Genomic DNA, 16,777 nt, shown 5'->3' on the forward strand with positions numbered 1-16,777 from the left:
TCAAGCATCATAAAAAGGATGGTAGTACCAGCTCACATGGACCACCCAGTATGTTCCATCCCTAGCTGAATCTTACTGTCTTACAATACTTATACTGTATTATTTATTATTTGCATTATATATTATTTGCATTGCAGTATCCCCAGCAAGGCCTCCAGGAAACCCCATAGGAGTATTTTCGTGTTTGGTTGATTAGTTTTGCATCTGCATAAAAATATTTGCCTTGTTGCCTGAAACCTTGACTTCAGCACGGAAACGCACAAAAAGCAGGAAATAAATCTGACCTTTCTGCTTTCCAACTCCAGGCTGATAATTTTTTTAAATAATTAACTTATAATAATTAAAGATGAAGTTAGTAATACAAGGAATGTCTTAATATTACATTCAGTGTGTCAGATTTCTGAAAGCACTTCTGAGTTCTGCTGAAGCCCCAAGTAACTGCAAACCTGTTGAGCACTGAGCACAGGCACCTGAGCCAACAATACCCCTTCCAAATCTTAATTACTGTAACTGTGGAATGCCTGACTATGAAAATCACCTATGATGATACCTGTTCTGCGTGGCTGTGGTTTCACCACAAAGGCAGTAACGTTTAAAAGTGAAACTCATTCTGCGGGTAACACTTGAAAAAAACACAAATATATGTATATGCATCTCCAGAAGAAAGGGAAACCTGACAGAAACATCAAGTTTGCAGTGTTGTGTTTTCTAAACATGAAATATTGTAGGCAGACACATTGTCCCTACATAATACACTTTGGCACAATAACAGTTCATTCTTGTGTAAATAATTTGGGATAGCATTAAAAAAAAATTGCAAATATGGCACTTAATTTTATTAAGAAAACAACTGATGCAATAGCAACGATAGCAAAAATGGGATGGTAAATAGGCTGGGTAAATTGGTTTTACCAAATTTCTCCTTGGGCCTTTCTGATAGTTAATAAAGATATTTTATTGAAGCCAGTCAGGTTGAAGGAGACTCTACATCCTAAAGCAGGAAAGGTAGTCAGCTAAGCTATTTGGCTTTATTAATTCCTTTGAGGGAATCTAAAAGATGAATTTCTGAATTTTGTTTATTGTAGATCTGGAATAAGGTCACTGGATGCAGAAATCTGTTAAACATAGAAGAAAGGATGGAATAGATCAACTTTTGCCAACCATTTGTTTGGTGAGCTTGAGCTGACAGGCATTACTTTATTCTCAGCAAATTAAAAAAAAACCCCACAAGCCATGCAGTGGGAAAACATGAATGGCATATTTGGAATCTGTCAAGTAGAATATAGCTGGAAAAAAATTTGGTCCTAAGTCCCAAAGTATAGCAGATCTGTGCCCTGATTAGCTTACATTCATCCAAACCTCCTTCTGTGCCCTGTGCTTAGATTAGGTTGTGCACACAACCTATTTTCTATTTATGCAACATCTGCTCCGCTTTGAGATTGTGAGCAAGAACATTTCCAGGCTCCAAAGCAGGATGAGATTACAGACTGGCAAACTGAGCTGGATAAAACAAGGCCAGAGCCACAAAGATTTAGGTTCAACTCAGATTATTTAAGATTCCAAAAATGTCTCTACTTCGCATTAACTTAAGTGATTTCCCACATTTATACCTCCTTCCAGTTTTGAGAAGGAAGAGAAACAGAGTGCTTAATTAGTAGAAGTTCGTCTAGTGCTGTTCTTTCACATGACCAGAGTGACAAATCTTGTGGCTATCATGTGTAGTGCCATAATTAAACCTTCAACCCTGATTATTCAGACCTTGGAGAGTCATCTAAGCCCTGTCGTCCAGACAGGGTGATGTTCTCCCACCACTGGAATGAAGAGGGGAGCACAGGAGGAAAGGAGACCTCCAAGCACAGACTATGCCAGAGTGAAAAATATTCACCTTTGTGGGAACGTTGTGGGGACAGGGAGGGGAAAAAGGTGCAGTGCTGCTGAAACAGGGGGAGATGGCAGGGATAACACAGGGTGCCCCTGCAGATGACCAGTTCAAAATAAGAAGAAGGGTGCTTTTCTCCCAGAAAGCAACCAGAAAAAAATTCTGTTAACATTTGCAGTAAAATTAGCAGTGGTTCCTGGGAAAACCATCTCTGTGGGCAGCAAGGCCAGGATTTGGTCTGCAGCAGCAACAGCCACTATGCATGGAAGATCTGTTGAATTTGTTTTAATAGCAACAGGCAGAAGGTTAAGCATCTGACCGAGGCGACAACCTCAGGGTGACTAACAGGACCACAGAGCTGCTCTTACCTTCCTGCTGGACTTGGCTTCCCTGACTACACCTCACACTCACTGGCAAAGTGCACGTGAACAGAGATGCTGCTGCTGCTGCTGAACTGTGAAGTTTAACAACCCCACTGATACTCTGGGAGCCCATAAGCTCACAAAAATCCCCACCCCAGCTCGAATTCACAAGCTGGTCAGAAAGATAGTGCTCTACCAGTTTGGGTATCCAAATACTTTCAGCTGAGTTCAGTGGAATAACAGTTCACTGACAGCCCTTAAATAAATAAATGCATAAATCCCTCTTTACTTGGCCGTGATTGAGGGCTCCTTCCTCCCTTGGAGGAGGCTGCAACACAAGGAATGCCATTCAGCTAGCAGGAACTGGCTACATCAAAAAAGCAGCCAGGATTTCTCCCTCTCCCCATTCTTCCCCTCCCCAACACAATAGACCCGAAAACAAAAGACAGATTATTAGGTTTAAGTATGTAACCCATTCTCCACATACCCTTTCCTCCCTCCTCCCACCCCTTCTTCAGCACATCTGGTAACCATGTGTGGCAAGTGCTAATGAAGACTTTCCTGAGTGAGCTACAATTAGTTCCGACTGCTGTACGCCTCTCTCGGCTGTGCTGAGGATAAATACCAAAACAAAACAAATATCTTCCCTTCACTGTTCCTGAAACCTCCTCTTGCCCCTGGGATTCCCCTTCCTCATTTGCTGCTGAAATGAGAACAAAAAAAATAGTGTAAGCAAATACTTTGAGGTGGTCTTTTGCCTGATTTCTTTTCTCTTTTTAAATCAGCATTTTATTCATTTTGATTGAACACGACAGGCAGGCAACAGTGCTTCTATGATCCTGTCTACAATAGAGAATTGTTAAACAGATGTCCATTTTTTTTTCCTCCTAGCCTGGCAGTATTATACACATAGCAGTTTTATCTGCTTGAGCAGATCAAATTTGTGTGTGTGAGTGTGCCTGTTGCCATTTGGAGTGATTAGAATAAGCCGCACAGAGGCAAGATGTATTGTGCACAATTAAGCCCATCTCCGGATCGCGCTTTTATTTTTTTTTTTGTTTACTCTCGGTCTCCTCTCCTTTCCCCAGTCAAACTACTAATAGAGCTGTTTCAAGTTTCAACAAGACCCCATTAGCTGCTGGTCTCCACATGAAACAGAAATGTCAGATCCCGGCCTCTCCCCAAGATCTAAGCACCCAGCCTCCCTGTCCTCCTTTACCGAAACTGCCACAGCCCTCACCTTCAAAATTCCTAATGATTCCCCCCAGCAGACACTCAGTGCAATGTGAAATTTCACAGTGTGAGACTTTACACGCTCTTTGCCGTTGCTCTCAGCTGCGTCACCCAACACGACTGCCGCTGACCAACCCCTGCTCGAAAGTACGCTCCCACTAAACAAACAATCCGGATAATTGCTGTGGAAGTGATGATTTCTGCATACATCACATTTCAATTATACCTTATTCACTCAAAAAATGGCTATGACCCTCCCACGCCTTTTGAACGGCGCTGCATATTGAAATGTAAAAAAACTAAGTTCCAAAAGCAGAACAAAAGCAAAACTGATGCTCAAAAAGGAGTTATTCTCTTAAAATACTACATGTTTCTACTTGCCAAATGATTTCTCAGAGAAGATGATAGGCTGGAAAGTAATGCAGGGAGGGGGGGGAACAAAAGGGGTTTTAATCACGGTCCGGATTAAGGAGTTGTATAACAATTGCTCTCCTTCCAGGCACATATACTGTACACGCTCGCTGTAAATGATCAGCATTAAAAGAAACAAAGTGCACCCTGATGCATTTAACATAAAGACAGCTGCATGTACATTAACACTTGATTAATCAAAAGACACTGGTTATCTTGTGATACCAGGAAATAGCACTTACGCACACAGGACTGACAGCCAAAGCCAGGCTTCTCCCCTAGCCCAAGTTAAGGGACATAAAACCCACCATGGGTAAAAGAAAAAGAAAAAAGCACAAGACTCTTTATAATTTGAGGGCCCCTTTTGGGACAAAAAAAAATATTGCTTCATCTCCACATAGTCTTGCTTTTGTCTGCACCAAGCAGGGAATAGAGCAAAGCCGTGGCACTTCTAGCAATATTTTTCTATAAAACATGAATTTTACTCTTTGAAAAAAGGCTAATTTTATTGGTAATGAATACCAGTAATAACTTAATGAGTCTCTGCAGTACACACTTTAAGGAGGAGCCGGTGCTAATGCGTGAATAATTATTGACACAATTAAGTGCCCAACGCTGGGCCTGTTAAACTGCTTCTGGCACGTGAGGACTCCTTAATGGCTCCATGGCATCATACAATGACCCTAAAAGGTTTTAAAGTGCAGAGAGCTCCCTTTTGCTACTGCAAGGGATCCTCGGATCTCCAATCCATTCCCCGCCAGATAATGCTGAATTGGCAAGGATTGACATCCTGTGTGGTGTTTTGCCTGTTGCCAGGCTGAGTAATTGCCTATTTACCGATTTTGTAAACAGTAAGCTCACCCTTTGACCTGCCTTGGGAGAGACTGTCTGGCCCCTAACCCTGCCAGGGGCTTCCTCCTTCCTAACAGTCCCTCTGTGAGCCAGAGGGAAGCTGCTGGAAACCTGGCTGCTCCCTTCCCACTGATGGCTCCAAAGCAAGAAGATGCCAGCAGCACAGAATCCTCAGTCTGTGTGTGTGTGTGGGGGGGGGATTAATCTCCAATTCACCTCCAAAAGCTTTCTTGAAATTGGAAAAGAGTATTTGGCACAAAAGAAGTCACGGAGCGAAACACCTCCAAGCTGTTTGGGCGGCCCCACCACACACGTACTCCCATCCCAAGGCACTCAAGCCCCCTCAGCTCCATTGCAAACACGCTGCTTCCCTCCTTTACAGCGTGTGCCAGCATACAGATGTCCCAAATCTCTGGCCCCACTGCGCATACCACGCTTATCTGCGGCAAATACAGCAGAATCGCCGGGGATATCTGCAGGTTTCCAGCAGAGCCATTTGTGAGGCAACATTATCATCAAGAAAGCCATAAAAAAGTCACCTCTGGCAAATAACTCTTGACCATGTTTCACAAGAAGGGCGCTCGTGTCCTCTGAATGGATGTGGTTGTCTGTAAGTCGGGATGTCCTGCCAAGACGCCTCATCAGTGAGCTGGAGCAACACATGCACTCGCACAAAAACTGACCCTTTTTTCTGAGATCCTGAACTCCCTCTGACCTTCCCCAGGCTACTCCAGCATGCATGTAGGTCCATAAGGTAGATGAACAAGCAGACAGGACGAAATATTTTACGTTAAAATCTGCACAGCCCGAGTACTGCAGCTACAGAGTCGTCACTGAGGGGATCTCAGGCCAGAGTTAACAAAATTGCTTTGCATTTTGTCACCTGCAGAACACAAACACAGATGCTGCCATCTTTGTAGGGTGCTGTAGGCGCGTGTCCATTTTGAAAACACGCACTGTACTGGCCATAACAAAAAAGAACAGGAAAACAGGGCTGACCTGAAAAATACATGTGAAGTAGGAACTACTAAACACAGTCTAGTACTTCTCACACAGAAAGAAGGCTCAGAAGGGAGACACCACTCCAAAAACTAAGTAGCTTCATTAATTTCCTTTTATTAGATAATGGTAGTCCTTGTCCCTGACAGACACCACGGGCCCACACCCAGCTTACTGAGACCTGGAGAAAAGCTCCCAATTGCCCGTGTCCCACATAACATGTTCCCACCAATGCAGTTCTACCAGACCTTCCACAACCCAAGGCCTTTTCTGAAACACCAAGAGTAAGTGTAAGCTGGAAAGAAGATTGGCATGGTGCATAATCAACTGCGGTGTTGTTACTTTTAGCTGACTTCTGAGTGGGGAGGAACAGGGGGTGTCTTTCCCCATTGGCTGTGATGCCTTGGGAAGGCTGACCTGAAACAGAGACTGGACAGAGCTAGAGAATAAAGTAGGGATTTATTGAAAGGCCTCTAGGGTACACCTTGGGCAGGACAGAGACTGACCAGGGCTACACCCAAGGTGGATCCAAAATGGTCACAAAATGGCTGATCGATCACAAAGTCTTACATTTTTATAAGTTTTTGTCCATTTGCATATTGGGGTTTAATTGTCCAATTACAGCTTCAGCTTGTGAGGTCCCATCCTTCTTGTTCCTCCCTTCAGCCACTGTCGTTTGTACTTTGGGGCCTGAAAGTTGTCCTTGGTCCTCAGCAGGAAAAGGATTTGCTTTGTCTATCCACTCTGTGAAGAGAGCTCACCAGCATTAAATGTGAGGCTCAGAACTGCACCCCCAGGCAGCACAGGATCTGAAATACATGAAAGCTAAAACTTAAGGCATCATCTACACCACAAGTCACAGGACCTGCCTGAAGGAGCAGAGAGAGTTTCACTTGCAGCTGTATCATACCAGCTCAATAGTACCAGACTTCATAAATGGCTCCTGACCTCTTGCCCTAACTTGCAGCAGGAGGCAGCTGTTCTGACAAGAGCAGTCCTGCAAAGCCAGGCAGGATCTGAGTTGTTGCACTGGAGCAGGATTTCACTGCTGAACATCCAGTGCTGCCGACACCCAGCCCTAGGAAACTCCCAGGCTGCCCCTTTCTTCTCTGTAATAAACCAAATGTGCAACAAAATATTGCCACATCCCATGTGTATATTGACACAACTGGGACTTCAACCCCCATTTTGCTTTGTGTTTTTCAAAGGGCTTTGTTTATCTTAAGATAAAGCATACGTTCTGGCCTGATACAGGGGCCAGCCACTCTGGGGAACGTAGTCAGTGCATGCTCTGGGCACTGGGTCACCTGAGGACGGGACCCCTCCTGAAGTGCTGACCTGTGGCAAGAGCCAGAGAACCCTGAGACACTTGCAGAATCCGTCCCCTTCAAAAAAAGAAAGAAATTATGAATTTTTTTATGACTTGCAGTGCGAAACGTATGTTTTGAAGTCAGCTGGTGTGAAAACTGCAGGGAGAAGGAATCAAACTTTCCGCTGCTGGTCATAGGTTTTTATAACATGGAGAAGAAAAAAAAAACAGACATTGTGTTTGCCTTCTATTTCTGGGCCTTTTAAGCTGTAACAGCATGAGTGGTATTTGCATCAGGAGTTACCATATATCATTGCAAGCAACATATGCATAGATGGAAAAAAGATGACGGCAGCAGCAGGTTCAGTGAAATCTCAGGATCTCTCTGTGATAGGGACCTGCTAAAGGTTTGGTTTTATTTAGCGTAGCTTAAAATGTCATTGGCATATGTGTTTCTCAATTAACACCAATTTAATACACTCCAGAAGTGTTCTATTCTGAGAGCAGGCTTCAGAGTTTACAAAGGATCTAACCTGACATTTTAGCACAGGATATCCAGACCCATTTACAATCAAGGAAAGCACACTATGAGGGCTAGATTTTCTTTCTTCCACATTGTGTAACGATGCCTTTAATGATAAATACAAAAGTCAGAAAATCCTAGCAAACAGTGCTGTACTGTGGAAATTGTGAGTCCCCCCATCCTCTGTGAGTCACTCATATCCCCTAGCTGAAATGGTGCCTTGCAGCAAACGCAGAGTTTTTCAGCAAGTGCGTGGTTGATTTTCCTTCTTTGTGCCTTAACCGTGCTGTACATTTACCTCAACTGATAAACTGCAAACCCACCAACAGAATAAGTGACAAATATGTTAAAGAAACACAAAATAAGACCCCAAACTCAATGAGAAGTAGTCAACAATCCTGAAAACTCTGGGCCTTATGACAAAAATTTGAGGAGGGAGAGATTCACTGATGATGACTTCCTAAATGATAAATACAGATGTCCAAGAGAATCCCAGAAACCAACCACTGAAAGGTTGAAGGATTATTTATTAAACAAAAGAATGAATTAAGAATAGGCAAGTATCATTTCATATGAACTTTACACAGACTATATGAATGTCTACAGTCTATTTAAAAAAGAGCACCTGGCATTATTAATATTGATTTTGGAATATACAATTCATTAGACGCAATGGGCCAAATTCATCCCTGATGAAACCAGTAGCTTCAGAGAAGCTGCATGAGACAGAAATGCCTCTTTTCAGTTTTAGTTAACTGTTTATTCTGAAATTAGTGACAACAGAAACACTCGGGGAGAAAAAACCTTCAAAGAACATTGGGAAAAAAAGGTTTAAATCAAGCATTTTAAGGTTAGGAAATAACAGTTTTAAACTTAGCGTCCTGTTGTGCGTCCATTGTCTGCACCAAAGAAGGAAAACCAGCCCAGGTTTTTGCAGTTCAAAAGTGTATCACAGGGCATTCACACAAGAGGGCAGGAGTGTGATTGGAGGAACAACCTGAATTCGATCTTAATTGTCAATGTTTGGCTTTGCAATTTGCATGAACTTTCCTCCTTTTCTAAAGGGGGTAAAAAAAAAAAAAAATTATATTACATACAACTGCTGAAGCTTCTCAAAACATACCTCCCTGGCAAGGTTTAGCCTCTGCAGGAATATCTACTCTTTGGGCTTCAGGGTATGGGCAGGAATCTGCAGAAAATAAGGCACAGTCTGGTCTCCAGCCAGGAGACCTCACCAATTTTTGCATTTGCCAGCTACATTGCTGGGGAAACTCCAGCTGATGACAGCACAGGGAGGTAGGAAAGAGAAATTGGATGCACAGGGAGAGGACTGGGACAGGAGGTGCTTGCTCACCATCCTGCTCCAGCTGCTCTGGCAGGTCCATGGATGTTTAGTTCAGCACAGATATCTCCAGCTCAGCTCCTCTGACAGCCCTGCTGCTCTGACACTGAGTCACTGCCTAGAAAATGACCACAAAAGTGAAACAGAGACTTCCACAGGCTTGTGTCATTGCCAGGTTTAGACAGAGCCTCAGGGCATGACAAAATTCTACTGCTGAAATCTGGAATTTCACGGCATCACAAAGTTCTACTGCTAAAGCTTGGAATTTTTTTCAGTAGCAAATTTTAAAGCAAGCCCAAGGCAGAGCAAACATTAAAGTTTTTTTGGTCCAACAGGATAATTTAAAATTAACTGAAGCAATCTAAAGGCATCAGACTTCTACTGTCTCTTGCAATAAATAATTTGGAATAATCTTTCCTTGTAACAACATTCTCACCTACACACTGTCTAGAGCATGTGTGTTTGTATATACCCATATATATATAAACACATCCTTGAATACAAACAGTTGGAAAGACTTCATCCTGAGCATGACTTGCCAGGAAATCTGGAGAATTCTGATATATGATGAGTTAAAATATTAACAGATGTGCACATTCAAAGTGAGAATTTTATCCTGAATTTGATCAGGAATGCACATTGAACTCTGCTAGAGACAACTCTGAAATTCAGTAACATTATCCAAGATGTTATTTGTTAAATCACGGGACATCTTGTGCTTCAGACTCTTCAATTCCTGATTCCAGTGCAAGTCTAGAGTTGCTCATGCTGTTTTGGCCCTCTGAAAACTTAACTGTAAAGACAGGACTCCCTCTCACCAGGCATGCCAGCGGGTATTCCCATCACCCAGCTTCAGGGATCTAACTGCTCCTGGAGCCAAGGGAAGCTCCTGGTATGGCTGCTCTGAAGCCCCCTTGGATGAGCCTACCTGTCTCTATTGATTACACAGATGGCTTTAGCTCCTAATTTGGGTACCTAATTTAGATGAAGCTCCATGGTGTTATAATTTTATCCTCAAACCTTACTGCAGCATACATGCTAGTCACTACAAGCTAACTCAATCTCAAACGAGTGGGGCCTGAGCTAAATTCAGGTTTTTGCTAAAAAATGAGCTCACATGCAGATCTAGATGCCCTCAAGCTCTAAGAATCAAAGATCTTCTAGGTTGAAGTTTCTCTGACCTAGCTATAGTGTTGCCTGGAAATTTGGATTATTTATAGCTTTATAAGCAATAAAATCCCTGTCAAAAGTTACCTTATTTATTTAATTCAAATTATATGATAGTTTTTCTATACCTTTTTTTCCAGCCTTCTGTTATCACTACTGAAGCATTTTTCTGTTATACTTCATAAGCAGCAGAGAACTTACAGAAGTACAGATACCTCGCCTGGAATTTGCATATCATTCCCCATTAAAGTGTTACCTCCCTTCCTTTTCCTCTCCCAGCTTATAACACACAGAAGTGGGAAATGAGAAGACAAAGTCCTGTTAAAGCTGAAAAGAAAATCCTACCTACACAATGGAATTAGAATCACAGAATCACTTAGGCTGGAAAAGTCATCTGAGATCATCTACTCCAACTTTTGTCTGATGATCACCTTGTCAATTAGACCAGAGCACTGAGTGCCACATCCAGTCATTCCATTCCTTCAACACCTCCAGGGATGGAGACTCCATCACCTCCCTGGGCAGTCTGTTTCAAAGCCTTTCGTGAAGAAGTTTATCCTGATGTCCTGAACCTCCCTGGGCATAGCTTGAGGCCGTTTCCTCTTGTTCTGTCCTTTGTCTCCGGGGAGCAGAGCCTGACCCCACCTGGCTGCACACCCTCCTTCCAGGGAGTTGTGGAGAGTGAGAAGTTTCCCCCTGAACCTCCTTTTCTCCAGGTTAAACACCCCCAGCTCCCTCAGCTGCTCCTCATTGGACTTACGCTCCAGACTCTTCCCAAGCTGTTTCCGTCTCTGGACTTTCTCCAGCACCTCGATGTCTTTCTTGTCCTGAGGGACCCAGAACTGGACACATGACTCAAGGTTTGGCCTCACCAGTTCTGTGTACAAAGGAAAATCACTTCCCTGGACCTGCTGACCATGTTATTTTTGATACAGTTATTACACTGAGCCAGGCATTGCCTGCATGCAACTTCTCCATCTGCGCTGGGTGTACAGCACCTGAAAGGGTTAAGAGAGAGAGGAGGGCTTTCAGGAATACCTAGAAACAAGGATAGCTGCAGGGTGTGCTCAGCTTGTTTTGAGGGTATGTTGTTCTAACACCGGTAGAGTATATTGCTATTTGATATCCTGCTAGACACCTCTGTGGCTGGAGCTGTGTCAGATCAGTTAAGCTTTCTGTCAGGATGCCCATTTCAGCCAGGACCAAACCCTGCACGGGCCAGCCCACAGGCTGTGGTTGGACTGTTCTGAGCACAAGCCCTGCTGCCTTGGCCTTCCCTATGCTGCCCAGGTGAGAGGACAGCTCCATCCACACCTCTGGGAGCACGCTGTGCTCCGTGGGACACACTCAGCACCTCCACAGAGAGCACTGACCTTCATCTGCTGCTCACCCATGCACTGCTTGTCTTTATCTCAAGCCTAAGTTACTCCTGCTCCAAGCAGCCCCTTCCTTTTCCTTCCTTTTGCACCTTTTCATGCTGCCTTCTGGGGAGTTTATTTATTTTTTTTTAACCAGATGACAGGAGACAACATACCCTCCTCAAGACAATATCTAACCATCCTCCCAGTCTTCTCTCCACCTATTTGACATATCTCGGAAAAATGGACAAATTCTCATGGAATACCTCACAAATCTTCCCCCCAGCCCCTGAATTCATCCAAATATGTTTCCTGATACAAAGTGCTGTCTCTTCAGTACATTTTCAAGACTCATTTCAAACTCTCAGCACTTAAAGCTGAGGTGCTCAGATATTATCTTTTTGTCCATAATAAAACTGCCTGCTCTTTCCTTCCTGCCTCTTCATCCCAAAGGAGTTCTTTTTTGCACATTCTAAAGTAACTGCATCTTCCTAATGGCCTCCTGTGAAGAACTTTATACAAAGCATTTCAGCACTTAAATAAATCATATCCCCAGTTGTTCCCTGACCGCTATTTTACAAACCCTTCCTACGAAGGAGGAAAAACAATCTAATTAAGTTAATCTTTGCGCAGTACTTTGAAGAAGAAAGTGCTGCCTCTGTTTGAACATTCTTACACCACCTGGTGCGTTGCTTTTGGTTCAGTCTTCAAAACAGATCAGGATCCAACACCAGCCCCCCCTAGGAAGCATCCCAAAGAGCCCTGCAAGCCACCCTCACTTTCTGCCTCGCTGGGATGCTCCTCAGATGCAACCACTCTCTCCCCAAACACACACACATCAATATCCAGAAAGAAAATAAAATGCCCTTCAAATCCTAACTGTGTAGTTTCCCTGTGTACTACTGGCCCTTTTCTGTAAATAAACACATGCTCAAAGCTCTCACTGGTTTGAGGACCGATCATGAACCCCTTTTACCCATGTACTCATTAATATTCCCTTCACCAGCTGTGCTGGATGAATGTCTGGCTGTTGGGATAAGGGTGTTGCATGATTTTGAGACTTTCATGGCTTTGCAATCCAGCAAGAGAGTCACCAAAATAAAACAAAAGTAGGGACAGCTTCTTCTAACCGGTGTGTCTCCTGTGGCCTCCAAGAGAGCTTGGTGAAGAAGCAAGCCAGAGACAGATCAGCTCTCTCTAATTTGCAACACAAGGTATCGATTAAATAAACTAATCAAGGGACAATTAATATCTTGTACAGTAGCAGGAAATTCAGGCCCTGCTTGTGCGGCACACGGCCTGGGTTTTGAAAGCTGGCTGGACCCCACGTGGTGAGGTTTTCATTGCTGAGGAGCTGGCGCTCCTTCTCTTTCATCCAACGCCTTGGCTTTTTGTTTTCTGTTTTTAAGGGAGGGCTTGCGGTTGTTTCTAACCCATATGTCTCTAGTTTTGAGCCGCGTGGTTTGCCCCCTCTGTCTCTCATCATTGCTTTTGGCCCAGTTTCTTGACAGGAAATGCGAGATTTATTTTGTCTGGCCTGAACTACATTGTTCCTTCCTGACTACTGGTGTTACTTCAGTCCAAATAACACGGCTTTGTGCTTACCGCCTGTGCAAGGTCAGAGCCTGAGGGGTACAGGAGCATTTAGGAGCAGTGGTGGGAGAAGGGGATAAGGCTTCAGGGCAAGAAAAGAGACTAAAAGGCAGAGGCCAGATGGAGAAAAAGGTAAGAAATTAAGACACGATTTTAAAAATTTTGGTTTGGAGGAGATCCCCCCTTCAGGCAGCAATAAACTGAACTGCTGCTACAGAATAATTCTTGCATATACGTTCAAGCCAAGCTACTCATGCTAACATTATCATATGAAGCAGGATATTGACAGGTAATTTTTACCACAAATCTAAAGAGAAGAAAAGTTACCCAAACTCATACAGGCAATTTTAAATACATTGCTGAGGGTTTTCAGTCTTTGGTTGTTTGGCAGAACGAGCAGCACGGGAACGTGGAATGAGTCTGTGGTCCAGAGCAAAGCAAGCTGAATAAAAACAAATGTACAAATGCTGAAAACTAAACATCAGTTCTTAAATGAATTACATTTGAGTTCCTCTGGTGCTTGTAGAAAGATACCTTGCCTGGTATATAATTTAGTACTAAATATCATTTAGTACGTGGTAAATGGACTTGTAAAAGGTGCAGCAGGAGCTGTGCTAAGCATTGCTGCTCTGCTGAAACCCGTGCCACTCAAGCCTAAACCAAGAGCCTTGCAATAAAACAGTCCGTTCTACTAGGGACAAAAATAATATTTGAGCACCCCAGCTAAAAGTTGCCAAACTGCTTTTTGACTCATCAAAGGGCTAAACCCCCCCATCTCTCCCCATTTACCTGAGCTGAAGTGAATCCAAAGCAACAAACAAAGCTAATTCTCCAGCCAGCAGAGACACATACCTTGCCAGCATTCCAGCCTGCAGTGCATTTACTCTGAGTGGGAAATGCAGCTCTAGCCTGCCCACACACTTGCTGTTTGTTACCCTTGAAATTGGATTGAAGGAAGTTCTTCACAACTTCAGATCAGCACAAGGGTAATGGGCACTTTTGCCTAGAACCCATCCAAACACTAGAATAAGTACCTTTTTCACACTACATTCTTCATCTTAGGCTGATCTCAAATTTTGTTTTGTAGGATACTTTTGACAAAGTCATTCCCACAGCGTTTAGACCCGTGATGGTTCAGGAGGAACTCAAATGCCTGCTGAAAACCTGCAGTCACAAATTAGCTATTGACCAGCAAGTCTACAGAGGTTCAAATATCTTTGGATAACTCTGCAAGTTCTGATGTGACTTTTGTCTGATACCAGTCAAAACAAATTGTTCAAGATGGGTCCAGGAGCCTGAGAGAAGGGAAGAATGGCTTTTCAAACAACCTCAACAGGCATTGCCAGCACTGGAAGTCAAGAAGCAGTCCAGACCGACTCATGGTAGCCTTTTGCTACCCCAAACACTAAATCACATTACTGGATCGGTACCACATGGCTGCACCAGCCACTGGGCAGCTCTGTGTGGTACAGAAAGCCAGTCCTGTGATGTTTTGAGCTGCACAGGTAAGATCTTGAGCAATATCCCAGAATTCTGCTCCCCAAATATCACATCACATTCCCATACATGGTCAGCCAGCTTCTTCTCACTGACAGGAAAATGGATTTTCTGTACCAGCTTGAGGGGGGTGTCTCAGGAGATGGGTCTTGCTCTTTATTCCAGAAACCCAAGGCCTGTGTGCACACTGACTCAAACAACTCATTTACTTGGTCAGAGCTAGATAAGGGTCTAAAAACACGTGGTACATGAAGAATGTGGGACCAAGTGGCTCCAAATAGGGAGGAGCAGGGCCTCCCTTTTCTACAGGAGGTTGTTACATTGGCTCAGCTGGGTGTTGCATGACAACCGAGAAGAGCAGAGATTGTCCTTTGCCATTTGGGGTGCAAGTTTCTAGCAGAGGCATTGCTTTACTGCAGCACGACACTAGCAGCAATCTGAAGCTTCTATCTCTTTTATGCCGTCACCTCAATTTGCTTATCCTCATGAAATTGGGAGTGTCTCAGTGTACTGGCTGAAAAACACATGGTCAAGCTTTATGATCCAGTTCCACTCCCTTTTTTTTGCTCAGGTCTGAAGACTCAAAAGCTTATCAAATTAAGAATGGCCATTTAGTAAAAAATGGATTTGGAAGTGAAGTTGGCAAGAGCTTTTCAGCAGGATGGTGAGGCAAATATGCCCAGTGCCAGCTTCCTGAAGTTCACCCCCATACTTCTCAAGGGAGAGGCTAAAACCTGTGAGCCACCTTCCCCAGTGCTTTGCACCCTTCAGAGTCTACTTCTTTCATTGCAATTAGGTTTAAATAGTGTTTAGCATTCCATGATTGCCCTACTTTACAGTCCCCTTCATTTTCTTAGCTTAAAAAAATAGCGATGTTGCAACACTGTAGTGTTTCTGTTGTGATTGTCATGATGGAAGCAGAGCCAACGCAATTTGCCCATGTTTTACTCACCGCCATCTGGCAGGGATATGGTGACATGCTAATCTTCACAGGACTCTTGTTTTTCAACTATCTGCTGGACAACTAAGGAGATCACCAGGCTGCTGGGATGAGTGCCAGATGGGAGGCAGGTATGTTTATGAGTTTAAGATTCTTATTTTCTTTCAGTGCTTTCACATGCTGTTCATGGAGTGGCAGGAAAAGTGAAAAGGGGGAGGAGGGGATGAGTCAGTGACTAGACTACAACTGTTCAAAATCACTTTGAAGTTCTGCAAAAGGTGGTTGTTCACAGTCCACCTCTTACCTACTGCTTGCTCACTTGGCCTTGAGGTGTGGATGGGCTTTTTGGAAGTCCTTCCCAGCGCTTTGCCCAGTGTTCCCAGTTTGACAGGTAAACATGTCTGAACACACATACAGTGCTCAATAAAATGGTCACATTTTCCTCTTGTCCTCGTTTCTGTAGCTCTGGTGAGCTCTGGGGTGATGAAAGGACAGTCATATGCTGCCTCACTAGTAATTACAGGCAGCTGAGTCTTGCAGAGGAAGGAGAATTATGGCAGCTTTGTACCAAGAATGAGAGAAGCGTCTTTGTTCATTTCCCTGAACTTCAACTCCCTGCTTAAACGGCAAATATTGCTGTAACAAGATGGAGACGGGGTCTTCCTGCTGATGAATGGCAAAGTAACTCAAATGATAATGATAGCATCAAAGCTATATAGATACCTTGAAGTTTATGGAAAAATCCCAACAAGAAAATCCATCAAGCCCTGAATTGTGAGAGGACAACTGCAGACAGTGGGTGAAGCAGTCAGTAGATGACTTCTCCTCCAGTGATCCAGACAATAAGCCAACTTTGTCTGGAACATGCACAGGTCTCAGCTGCATGCTGCTTCCTAAGCTTCCCTCCTAGATCCCACATCTCTCAGTCTCTTTAGGAGGGTCCACAGCTCACTGCTGCAAGTCTCAGCAGGGAGGAAGGAGGGTGTACAGCACCCTCCCAATTCACTGGGGCTGGAGCCAGTGCTGGCTCCTGTCAGCATTTGAGAAGAATTCAGCAACTTCAGCGAATTTATTTGACAAATGCCTTACCCTGACTCACCTTCTTGCAGTGGGGCCAAAAAACAGAGTCTAGTTTTAGGCACTGTAATGACTAACATTCATAATGACTAACAAAGAATTACAGCTAAAAACACAAGCTGCTTTAGTTCAAACTAAACAGTCGTGGCTCACCAGTTAGGACTGAAAGATTCATGCTCAGCTCAAGTGCAGAGGAGTATCTGTGGCACACTCTCACCAACATGTGACATTAGCA

General features: G+C 43.8%; 1 protein-coding gene across 20 annotated transcripts in view; it reads right to left on the reverse strand.

Moving 5' to 3' along the window:
- SOX5 (SRY-box transcription factor 5) overlaps positions 1 to 16,777 on the reverse strand; it is a 504,910-nt gene that overhangs the window by 336,619 nt on the left and 151,514 nt on the right. For 2 of the 20 annotated variants that reach the window (XM_058420238.1, XM_058420245.1), the window contains 2 exons: positions 8,923 to 9,028; positions 8,692 to 8,757 (listed from right to left, as the gene is read on the reverse strand). The exons of 16 other annotated variants lie outside the window; for them this stretch is intronic. The gene's annotated coding sequence lies outside the window, so the exon portion shown is untranslated. Of the gene's footprint in view, positions 1 to 8,691; positions 8,758 to 8,922; positions 9,029 to 10,837; positions 10,955 to 16,777 lie in introns of all 20 variants that reach the window. 2 more of the 20 variants (XM_058420237.1, XM_058420240.1) reach the window with 2 other exon arrangements.

This window comes from Hirundo rustica, chromosome 4 (genome assembly GCF_015227805.2).
Source record: "Hirundo rustica isolate bHirRus1 chromosome 4, bHirRus1.pri.v3, whole genome shotgun sequence".
NCBI lineage: Eukaryota > Metazoa > Chordata > Aves > Passeriformes > Hirundinidae > Hirundo > Hirundo rustica.